The 11,876-nt window shown below is 48.1% G+C and overlaps 1 long non-coding RNA gene across 1 annotated transcript; it reads right to left on the reverse strand.

Annotated features, from left to right (window-relative positions):
- Window positions 1-1,160: 1,160 nt before the first annotated feature.
- LOC125914735 (uncharacterized) lies at window positions 1,161-7,033 on the reverse strand. Its single transcript, XR_007455409.1, has 2 exons — window positions 6,494-7,033; window positions 1,161-3,397 (listed from the first exon to the last, which is right to left on the reverse strand). It is a non-coding gene; the product is annotated as an uncharacterized LOC125914735 (long non-coding RNA).
- Between the last annotated feature and the right edge of the window lie 4,843 nt (window positions 7,034-11,876).

Here is an 11,876-nt window from a genome sequence, read left to right on the forward strand (position 1 = left end):
CCCTCTGGACCCCGACACTAACTCTGGGATGTTCCCTCCCTTCCACTTCACGATTATGGTGTTTCGCTGCTTTTGACTTTCTCTGCATTATGAACTCTCCCAAGGAAACACTGTCATATGAGTCATCTCTTAGTTGACAGGCTGTCCCTCAGAGTCCCTTGACAGAGCAGACAGGTGACCAGCTTCTGGGCTATGAAGCAGGAGGTTCTGTGGAGTAATCGGGGCAAGGAGGAAGGCCACAGGTAAAGGACAGACCTTCGGATTTAGGAGACCCATGTTGACCTGCGGTTGCCCTTCTAGAAAACTCCAGGGCCGTTCTCAGTCTCAGCTTGTCACCGGTGGAAGGAACCCCACGCCTGTCATCTTTGCCGTGTTGCACGGATGGGACGAAATAGTGTGCGAGGGGGCGACCCGTATACCCCAGAGCCCTCGATCATCACTTCCTCAGTGAGTGATCCTTCCAGAAGGACAGACGAAAGAATGTCAGTGTATTAATTATTTCGGGGTGGGGGAGGCTGGCTCTCCTCCTGACAGTGGATGATGCCAGGAGGGAAGAAGAGGAAGGTGGAAGGAGAGGCGGACCTCCTCTTTGGATGGAAGTTTCTCGGGACCTTGGAGCCGTTACAGTGTATCATTGCTGTATGGACTGCACTCCCCGTGGTGCCCTCCAGCAAGGGGCTTGGAGTTGTTTGGCACAGTTCGGCTCCTTGCTGGAAAGGATGTCAGACACATTTCACTTAAAAGTATCCGCAGGGCCTAGGGCAGAGCCAGGCACGTGGTAGCCTCTTAATACATATTTGTTTGATAAATGAATGGTTGAATGATCGAATGACCTTGTTTCTGAGGGTTGTTCCAAACCTTGCAGTTGGATTAAACATATACGAGCTCGTTTAGCCAAGTCTCGGGGAAAGAAGCTTCAGGCCCGCACAGAACCCACTCCTTACTTTAAACGCCTCTCAGAGAAGAAAAAGAGAAAAAAAAAAAATGTGTTTCAAACAAGAACACCCAGCTGGTCCAATTTTCCCGGAAGCTGCTTGGGTTTAGAATGTTCAGATTCGCTATGGCAACTCACACCCAGTTCATGTGTAATTTCCTGATGGCAATTCATTGAAACATAAGGAAAAAGAACCTCGCACGCGCATGAGGTAATCAGCCTCGACCGTGGTGAAAATCCGTGGAGATCGAACACGTCCTAGAATTTCGGGAAGGTCAGTGAAGCCACGTGAACGTTTATTAGAAGATTGCTTTTGTGTGATGCAGAGTGAGGAACCCGCACGCCTTACTTTTGCTCCTAGAACCCTGTGGTTTATTTATCCTAGATTTGACCCACTTTTTGCTTCCGCATCTCACATTTCGCTCACTACTCAACTCAATACGCACGGGTTGAACAACGACCGCACGCCTGCCCTTGTGGTGGGTGCTCTGGGGAGCACTGCCCTATTTTTTATTGACTCCAGAAATCAAGAAAATTCATCCTCAGCTAAAGTCTGGGTGATGTACCGGCTCTGAGCGCCAACAGGCCTGAATTCGCTCCGGGATTCCGGACTGGGAACACACACTGCTATAACATAAACCTTCTTGCCCAAACCGAATGGATGCCAAGGCGTTTATCGAGCGGAGGGATGGCCTAACAGTAGCTATTTAGTGTGATAATGGCGTTTGACAGTTTGGACACAAACACCATTGTCACACTCCACAGCTCTGCTAAGGAAAATCTGTAGCCACGAAGGTGCTAACATCACCTCCACATTCCACCATTGCCCGTGGCCACCATCAGGGAAGCTTCCCAGCTCCACAGAGTGACCTGAGCAGAGAAAACAGGGGTCACGACCGGGGAGCGTCTTGAGCAACAGGAAGACAAAGATGTCAGGCTTCTGTCGGGAACAGTTGAGCAACCAAAGGGACCCGCTGCCTTGTGCTTGGTTACCACCCCTGCAAAGGCCTCCCACCGGCAGGAATGAGACACCCTATGGAAGTGGATGCGAAATCTGTTTGCATCGATTTGCTAAGAGGGTTAAGAGCCAGAGAATCCCTAGCGGGAACTGATTTTAGGAGACAAAGACTCCGTGGAAGACCGTATTGTAAACTGTAATAATACGACCAGATCAATGGGTCCTCCTCAGCTCTTACCTCCTCGTCGATCCCCATCCATTGCCAGTAAATTCTGCAGTCTAAGGAGATTGGCATTATTTTGCATGGGGATGTGGCGTTTGAATGTGCTGTAATTTACTCTCGGGAACATATATCGGATGCGAAGGCATCCGATGGTGCTCAGGTTTTAAATCTTATTCGCCATAGTCATTTTCCACCATAGTAGTGGGTGGGAGATGAAGGGAGGTAAGGAGAGGGGGGAAATGGAGAGAGAGGAACTGTTCAATTTTTTGTTAATAATACTCATTTTCTAGCAAAAGGGAGCCTCCTATGAATAAATCCCTTCTGTTTTCCTGGGTTTCCTGTTAAAAATGGTTTCTAACTGCTATTTGAACTCCTGCCCACGATGGAGAAGAAGAGGAAATAAACCATTTTCACCTGATCCTTTATTTTCCCCCAAATGCTAGGAAAGGCAAAGGTTGGGGGCCGGTTTCTTTTTTCCCCCAGGATAACTGAGTGGTTACCATTTGGCCAGAACCTTGCTGTGGCCATAAAACTGCCTCCTTTTTAACAACTGAATATGCACCCTTTGGCATTTTTTTTTCGTAAAAATGGCTCTTATTCATATGCAGACCACAAAATCACCCTCTTCAACCTAGAATGTGCAGTTATTAGCACATTACAAAAGTCTCTCAGTCTCCATGGGATTGGAGGTTGAACCCTGCCTCCTTTTTTCCTTACCTTCTTGAGTGTGTTGATTTGCTTACCCTCCTGCGAAGCGACTGACTTCTTCTGGTTCAGTCCGAGACTCTCACTTGCCCTGACAGGGTGCGGTCATTTGCAAGGTAGCAGGAATGTGCCACATGGCCCACTGGTAGCCCTGCTCTCTTCAGACGGCTTTGCCATGACTCACACCGAATACAAACTCTAGAAGTCCAGATGGCCCCAGTCACGCCAACTCTTGGCACTCTGGGCACAGCCATGGTGGACACGCTCTTGTCATGAACTATCTCGGGTTCCTCCCCCATAGTCAGGCTCATCTGCTCTGGCTTTGCCTGCGGGACTTAGAACAGAAACCCCCACTTCCCGGCCTCTCATGGGATGTTGTTGACCGTGACAAGAGACTCCAGAAGTGTCCTGGCCTCAGTTAGGAAGAAGCCCTGGGAGGTGAACTGGAAGAGAACTTGCAGAACTCTCCATCTGGCAAAGGCTTGGACCCATTTCACCTCTCAGGCTCTTCCAGCGGGGTCTGAGCGTGTCTCCACTTCTCCGGGTGGCCCCTGTGTGCCTGAGGCGTCTCCACAATCTGCAAAAGACAGAGAAGGGAAGCAAGAGTAAACAGGGAAGAAGAGAGGAGGAAGTTCACGCGTTCCAGGTAAAGCTTGCCAAACCGCTTTCTATTTACCAAAACTTCTATTTCTTTGGTCCAAGAAATTGTCTCAAGGAAAAAGCCCTTGAATTTGGAGAAAAGATTTTCTTGTCTACCAATGTGTAGACAACCTGTAAGGTTGTCCACAGACGCACTGTGTACAACAGCAAACATTACAAGCAACCCAAATGGCCAATGAGAGGAAAAAGGTAGGTAATATATGTAGAATATAATCTGGTCGTTGAAGGTGACATTGTAGAAAAATGGTTGCTGACTTGGAAAAAGATTCAAGGTATTTTATTGAATGAAGCAGGTAGTTTACAAAACCAGGAACGTAGTATGAGCTCCTTTCAGTGACAAGTGCATATAAGCCTGGGGCAAAAACATCAGATGTTAACCCTCGTTATCTCTGAGTGGTGGAATTCTAGTTTGGCTTTTTCGCCCTCCTTTTTGCTTCTCTGCCTTTGTTCATTTCTGCAATCAATGTGGTACTTTCATAATGAGAACACTAATTAGAATTCAATTTTTTAAAGATTTTCTTTCTTTCTTTTTTGGCGGGCTCTGTAATAAAAATTCCTTCTTGCAAAAACACTGTTCTGAAATTGGGAGGTTAGAGCTTACGGTTCTTTGGGGACAAGCTTTCAAAGTTAGTGCTGTGCAGAGAGAGAAGCTTCAGGCTAATTTCCTGGCAAGTTATTAGTGAAAGACTTTATTATGCAGAACAATTTTATCGTCTTATTGCATCCATCGAAAAACACGTATTTATTGAGTGCCTATTATGTTCTCAGCCTTGTGAACGATTTTTAAACATAGTTAGAATGGCCCTCATCTTTCATTATTTCTTTGTTTCTGTAGGAGCGGTTAACATGTCAATTGGCAAAACAGCATAAACAAGCAAGTAGAATGTTTTCAGTTTTTTTCAAATGCCATCCAATAATATACCATAATTGAAAAAATTAGCAGTGGTTAATGCCAGGATCTACTTGGATCTTTTTTTTTTTTTTTTAATTTCAAAGACATTTCTCATTGGGCAGCTTGAAAAAAAAATCTTTTGTTCTAGTATTTTCAAATTTAACAACTGCCCTTAAATAGTACCAGTTAATAAAGAACAGGATGTTTAGAAGCAGGTTGGGAAATGATTACACCTGTTACTTCCTGTAAAAAAAAAAAAAGTAATGCATGAGGCAAAGACGTTGAATGTTATTCAGGGTAACGTGTGCAAATGCCAGCAAAGTTTTCTGCAGCTGGAAAGGCCCTGAGGGGGGCGCCTGGATGGCTCAGATGGTTAAGCGTCCGGACTTCGGCTCAGGTCATGATCTCATGGTTCGTGGGTTCGAGCCCCGCGTCGGGCTCTGTGCTGACCGCTCAGAGGCTGGAGCCTGCTTCGGATTCTGGGTCTCCCTCTCTCTCTGGCCCTCCCCTGCTCGTGCTCTGTCTCTCTCTCGAAGATAAATAAAAAGCATTAAAAAAATTAAAAATAAAATAAAAGGCCTGAGGGATCCTCTTACTTCTGGAGAGAGGTCGCGTGTGAAGCATTCCTAAATGGCTGTCTATTAAAATTAAATTTCTGTGCAGTGTCCCCCTCTCTTGTTCCTCACCATCCCAACCTGGACTGAACGTCTAGACATTTTTAGTTGCTGTGGTCAGTTCAGAATGCAGTTTTCCCACTGAGCCCGGGGTGTGAAACACAGGCTAGCCTGGGTTTGCTCCCTTTTTTATGTGATGGATTTCTTTTCATAAATGGGGAGGGCGAGTTCATTAAGGAAGAGGCCTTTGCAACCGTAACTATTCGTTATGCCTTGCGACTCCTTGCAAATTGTCTTAGATTCCAAAGTACCAGATAGACCCCAAAACTCGCCATTCTTTCTCACAACGGATCTGGGTGCGAGCAGCTTGTCTTTGCTTTTAGATTTTGTTTCCCACGGGCTGAGAATGTTCTAGAGCCAACCCCAGAGGACTGAGTGCTTGCTGGGTCTGTGAAGTGTCACCTCACTGCAAACCTAACCCATCAGCATTAAAACCAAACATTTCTTTAAAAGCAAAAGATAAATGGAGATGCTTTTTCTGAATTCCGAATTCACAATTACTGTCATTTCAAACAGACGTATTAAAGGCATCAGCTTGATTCTTTTAGGCTTAGTCTAGATAAAGGCAAAGGAAGTCAGTATCACATACCTGAGCCTTGTCATTTTGAAAGTACATGGAAATTTTAAAATAGAATGTACTTGTCAACAGAGAGCAAAGACCCATTTCTTTCTTTCTTTCTTTCTTTTTTTCATTGCAATCCATCTACAAGGGAAACATCTGGAAAGTTCCTTATGCCTGCATTTATTATCCACATTTATTGCCCACCAGGAGTGAGGGAAGGATCGTCGGGAAAATTCTCAGGCAAGTTGGGGTCTCAACAGGCTCTTTTTAAAGAGAATTGTGGAGGCTTGGGGATTCCTAGAAACCGGTTTTGTTTCTGTGCGAGCGTCCAGCTGTTTTCAGGGCTGTCCAGGGAACCGTAGGCTGGACAGAACGACTCTGAGGCTGGCGTTCCAGAAGCACCAGAACGAAACACGGGGAGCCTTGCTGGCATGCTAGCCCCAAAGCATGGGGAAGGGGTGGGATTCCTGGCCAAACAAACCCCCTCATTCCAATTATCTTGCTGGTGGGGTCTTGTTTGAAGGTCTTGTGTTATTGTTAAATCAGACCATCATAAAACAGGAAAGGGCTCCATGTTGGCCCAAGGACACAAAAGTCCAGGCTGCCTCTGGGCCCTCGACTCCCCCCTAGCTGCCCTTTCCGCTGCTGGAACCCCCAGAAAGGTGTCCGGCTTTCTCGGGCTTTCCGGAGAAACACAATCATCACTGAAGACAAACTCAAATAGGCTGTGGTTAGGTAACACTTGCCGCTGCTCAGGTGCCGTGCGGGGTCTTTGGAAACCCCTGGGACTCGGCACACCTCCGTTTCTGAGAGTCTGTGGCCCCCCCAAAGAACAGCTCGGTTCACACAGGGGAGTTGTTAGGTGCTCGGGGAGGGGACGCTTACCTTCCAGTCCGTGTCTGTCTTGCCTGGGCCTGGGTCTGGGCCTGGGCCTGGGCCCTTCTCTGGCCAGTGGACAGCACCTTCCACCCCCCCCACCACCCCCCATTTCTGCTGGGCTGTGCCGGGCCGCCTGGGCGCAAGCCCCGAGCTTCTGTGGGTTTTAGGTCTTTCCCTCTCCCTTTATGGGATCCGGGGTTTTAAAGTAAACAGTTCTCTCTCTTTCTGATAAGTCACATTAAATTATTGATTGGGAGGCAGGGAGAGCATGACCTTAGCCCACTAAGTCATCATCACCTTTGGTCAAGCACGCTAAGCCAGACCAGAAAGCCCAGCGCCCGCCTCTGTCCTGTGGCGGCGTGAGGTACAGGCAGAAACGGAGGCCGTCGGGGAAAGCCGGCCCGTGGTTCCTGGTGAACACAGGCTTCCGCTCAGAAACCCCAGCGTTTTACTCTTTCCTTACAGGAAGACTGACGTTTATGACATTGGCGTCTCCTCAGATTTCTTAGCGTCAGAGAAGCCACTTGGTTATAGGAACCTATTAAATCAAAAGATATATTCTTAACTCATCCTACTTGGAGCTCTTGACCGATAGTTGGCAGCCAGGCTCCTTCTCCTCTCGCCCGGGTCATCTCTGACGTAGTTCCAATCTATTTGTTCCCGCCAACAATTATTTATTAAACTCCTCCTTATCTGCTAAGCTCTGGTAATGCAATGGTGAGCCAGACTGACAGGGTTTACAGACTGGTAGGGGGGACAGTAAAGTCAACCACCGCGGGGGCTGCCGTCGGTCCTAAACGTAGTCTGTGAGCTGCTGTGATTCTTATTTTTAAAATTCGTTTGTTTTTCATCCCCGTATAATGACCGTATAGTGTTGTATCAGCTTCCAGTGCACAACATAGCGACTCAACGATTCTGCACGTCGCTGCTGTTACTTTTAATGCCTCTGATCATTTCTTTCCCTCCTCGGGCCACGTTGTCATTCTGCTTTCTTGAGCTGTCACCCTCTCTGGTAATAAATGCAACGTAAAATGACGGCTGGTTATCCCGGTCCAAGCTCGCGGCGATCTGAGGCACTGTGCGGCCTTAAGTACTAGGTGTTTTCCTTTCGCCCTCCCCTAACTCTTAGATACCCCCCGTTTCTTTCCAGGTGAAAGCGAAGATGCTGTGCCATCGTTTCCTCTAAGAACTGGTCCCAAGAAGTGACCCCAAAGAGCTGCCTGCTGCTGGGTCCTGCCACTGCTCCCTAAGTGCCTGGGGGGGTCCCCTCCCCTGGTGGCCCGAGACCACCTGGGGTCACCCTGCAAACTCACTCCTAGAAAAGACCAGTCTTACCCAGGAGGGCTGAGGGGTTTGGCTGTGACCTTCCAAAGGCCGACACATTCCTATGGCAAAAGCCCAAATACTCATCCCGAGATGGGAAGCTTCCGGAGCCCCGTGGAAATCACCAGGGCCTGTGCGCTCCGGCTTTGTTCCCCGGCTACGGCGGCAGCGTGATATTGTTACGTTTGTGTGGCGGGCACTGCCTGTGGTTAACTTGCTTCTTAGTTTTCAAATTGTTCTCCTGGTTGCAACGATCGTATTTCTTTTCAGAATCACTGTTGGTTTTTCTCCTTTAAAGGGAAACGGGTTCCCCCAGAGCCTCCCATGGAGACATTCTTTCAAAGGGCAGGACAAATCCCTCTCACTCCCGAGCTTCACCGCAGAAAACATCCGGGTCGTTTTCACCAGCTTCTCTGGTCCATGCAAGTTGCATTTTTGCCCTTTGCTTGGAAAACCGTGACGAAGACGGATGTTCAACTTTTAGATGATTTCCTTGAAATTCCCAGGCATGGCATTTGCAAGGATTCTGGACTTCAGAGAAAGGATAAAGTATGTCCTATTTAGAATCTTTAACAAACTTCTTCCAGCAAATGACACAATCTCCACCTCAACTGCCTTTAAAATTGACTTTAAAAAAATTTTTTTTTGTTTTTTTTATTATTATTATTTTTAACGTTTATTTATTTTTGAGACAGGGAGAGACAGAGCATGAACAGAAGAGGGTCAGAGAGAGGGAGACACAGAATCCGAAACAGGCTCCAGGCTCCGAGCTGTCAGCACAGAGCCCGACGCGGGGCTCGAACTCCCGGACCGCGAGATCACGACCTGAGCCGAAGTCGGCCGCTCAACCGACTGAGCCACCCAGGCGCCCCTAAAAAAATTTTTTTTTAAATAAACGGGGATGCATTCTTTTAAGATAAGATAGACTGAATCCTGCAAGGTTGAAGTTCAACTTGGCATGTCTGCCTCCCTAATGTTTGTACTCAGATACAGGCCACAAGACAGGGCTTCTGGAACAGTGAAAAACAGAAGCAGGTAAGTGTCCCCTGGTGGCAGCTGGAAAGGCAGACCCCACCCCCTGTGGGTGACTCCGTTTTCTTCTCTTTTGGCCAGGAGCAGCAGACTTTTGGAAATGGAAAACAGCCTTCCGTTTGAAGAATGCCGAATTTTGCCGGGAGGGAAGCAGAAGTTTGGGAGCTGGAAATCCTGGGTCTCGTGTGAGATTCTTTGCCATGTGGCTTTCTGCCTTTGGACAAGACACTTTATATTTCTGGGACTCTAGTTTCCTCTCCGAGGAGCAAAGCTGGGAACACTTGCTTGTCATTCGCTCTGAAACCTTAGGTGAAACAGATGAATTGGTTTCTATTAATGAGTAGAGAAGAACAAAGATGGGCAGAGAGCGATGACAAAGGGCGTGAGCTGTTGGACAAAGTGGCGCTTTATTGGACTAAGACAGGAAGAGACTGAAGGAGTCGAATTTACCCGGTGTGGGAAAGGACCAAGCACAGAGGGACGGGAAGGATGCCGAATTGTGACAGCCTCAGATTTACTATCTAGAGAATCAAAATCGTTTTCAGACCAGTGTCACGGTCCAGGGCCCCAGTGAAAACACACAGTTCTGACAGCGAGTACTGGTTTTATCACTTTAAGTCCCACGCAGGTCACTTTCTCCCACTAAAGGTCCCGCTCTCATGGTGGAAACAGGCTCAGAACTCCAGGAGGCGTGGGGGGCAGGAGCCTGTCGGGAGTGGGTGGAAGGCTAAATTAACACTAATTCCCTAATAGCATCTCATATGTAGCTCGTTTTCAGATTTCCCAAGTATCTCCAAACTCTTTTGTAGAGCTTCTTTTCTTTTCTCCTTTCTTTTTTGAAAACTACGATCTGGTCAAGACTTGTGCCTTGTCTTTGGGTTTTTTTTCCCCCTCACTGCTTACATGACAAAACTAATCTAGATGCTCACAGCCACTGTCAAATGGTATGTTTCCATGATAGGTTTTCCAGGCATTGGCCACTCCTCTGGGACTCCTAACGAGAGAGGCCCAGATGCAGACCCTTTAAGCCTTTTTAAAAATCTTTAGGGGAGTCTGGGTGACTCAGTCCATTGGGCGCCTGACTCTTGATTTCAGTTCAGGTTGTGATCTCACAGTTTGTGAGATCGAGCCCCAAGTCAGGCTCCATGCAGACAGTGTGTAGCCTGCTTGATATTCTCTCTATCCCCTCCCCGCCTCTGCCCCTCTCCTGCTCGTGCTGTCTCTCAAAATAAATAAACATTAAAAAAAAAAAAAATCCTTCAACCTGGCTTCCCTCCGCCTCATGAAATTGAGCAAATACTCTCTAAGTAAATCTTCTATAAACATCAAACAAGAATCTCCAATGAGACCTCATTCACTTATTCATCAAAGAAAAACTTGTTGAAGGCCAAAATGTTCTCAGCACTATCCAGAATAATGCCAAATATTCTAGAGACTGGATATACAGCAGCGAAAACCAAGCAACCAACACTATCCACTGAAATGCCTTCCCTTGTGGGGTGCCTGGGTGGCTCAGTCGGTTAAGCGTCCGACTTTGGCTCAGGTCATGATCTCACGGTTTGTGAGTTCGAGCCCCACGTTGAGTTCTGTGCTGACAGCTCAGAGCCTGGAGCCTGTTTCAGATTCTGTGGTTCCCTCTCTCTCTGACCCTCCCCTGCTCACGCTCTGTGTCTGTCTCTCAATAATAAATGAACATTAAAAAAATTACTTAAAAAAAAGAAGAAATACCTTCCCTTGTGGAGTTTACATCCAGAAGGAGGCAAGTGATAAATGAAATAACTACAGGAAGGTAGAGAAGGGGACAGTGAGTTTGGGGGAAAGACTAGGGGTTACAATAGTGTGATACCTGAGGTGGGGTTTGAGCAGACAGTAGGAAGTTAAAAAGTGAACCCTGAGGGCACCTGGGTGGCTCAGTAGGTTAAGCGGCCGACTTCGGCTCAGGTCATGATCTCGCGGTCTGTGAGTTCGAGCCCCGCGTCGGGCTCTGTGCTGACAGCTCAGGGCCTGGAGCCTGCTTCGGATTCTGTGTCTGCCCCTCCCCTGCTCATGCTCTGTCTCTCAACAATAAATAAATGTTAAAAAGAAAAAAAAAAAGTGAACCCTGAGGACACCAGGGAGAAGAGCAATTCCAGGCAGTGGAGCCTGCGTGCTTGGGTCACAGCAGGAGGAAGGTCCCTACAGCCAGCGTGGTAGGGAGAGGGGAGCGTCCGACGTCCCTTACCCTGTGGGATCCAAATCTGCCTCCGGGCAGACAGTGTTAGAACTGAATCGTAGGACATCCACCTGGTGTCTGAGAATTGCCTGGTGGTAGGGAACTCCACGCCCCCCCCCCCCCCCCCCCCCCCCCCCCCCACACACACACACAAAACACACTCATACACACTGCAAACTTATGGCCAGCATCTTAACCCCACGCTTCGGACAATCTCAAATGCACTCCAGGTTCAGAGTCTCTGCTACAATTTCTTGAAGGTCAAGGCCCGTTCACAAAGCAATATATATACTTGCATGGCTTCCTCGAAACGGAACCTTGGCAGGAAATCCTGAGCCATTTGGTCAGTGTAGTAACCCGCCCTCTGCCTCCCTCGAAGTCCAGGGTCAGGCTGAGAAGTCCGGGAGAAGATCCTGGGTACGTGTTCCTTTTATGCACTGGGGCCGGCGTGCTCACCCCTGAGCGTGTTTCTCAGAGACCCCGCTTTGAGGGAGAGTTCTCTAAGGGCCACCTCCCCCTGCCACACACACACACACACACACACACATCCTTTTGTGCAGGTCACTTTCTCCCCCTTCTCCTCTCCTTGCTCCCTACCCCCCAGGGCCTTTCCCTCCCTGGCTGGCACAGGGTGGCCTTCGAGAGCTTTGACCTCCAACCCCGGGTCTCCCCTGAGGTCTGTCCACAGCACCACCCAGCCAAAGCTTCTCTACTCTCATCGTTTCCTCTTCAGCCCGCACCCCCTCACCACCTGGCCCACTCAGGTTTTGATAGAATCAACCCAAGAATTACTCTAAATGAAAACGGAGTTTAAAGTGATGT

This window comes from Panthera uncia, assembly GCF_023721935.1.
Source record: "Panthera uncia isolate 11264 chromosome D3 unlocalized genomic scaffold, Puncia_PCG_1.0 HiC_scaffold_8, whole genome shotgun sequence".
Taxonomy (NCBI): domain Eukaryota; kingdom Metazoa; phylum Chordata; class Mammalia; order Carnivora; family Felidae; genus Panthera; species Panthera uncia.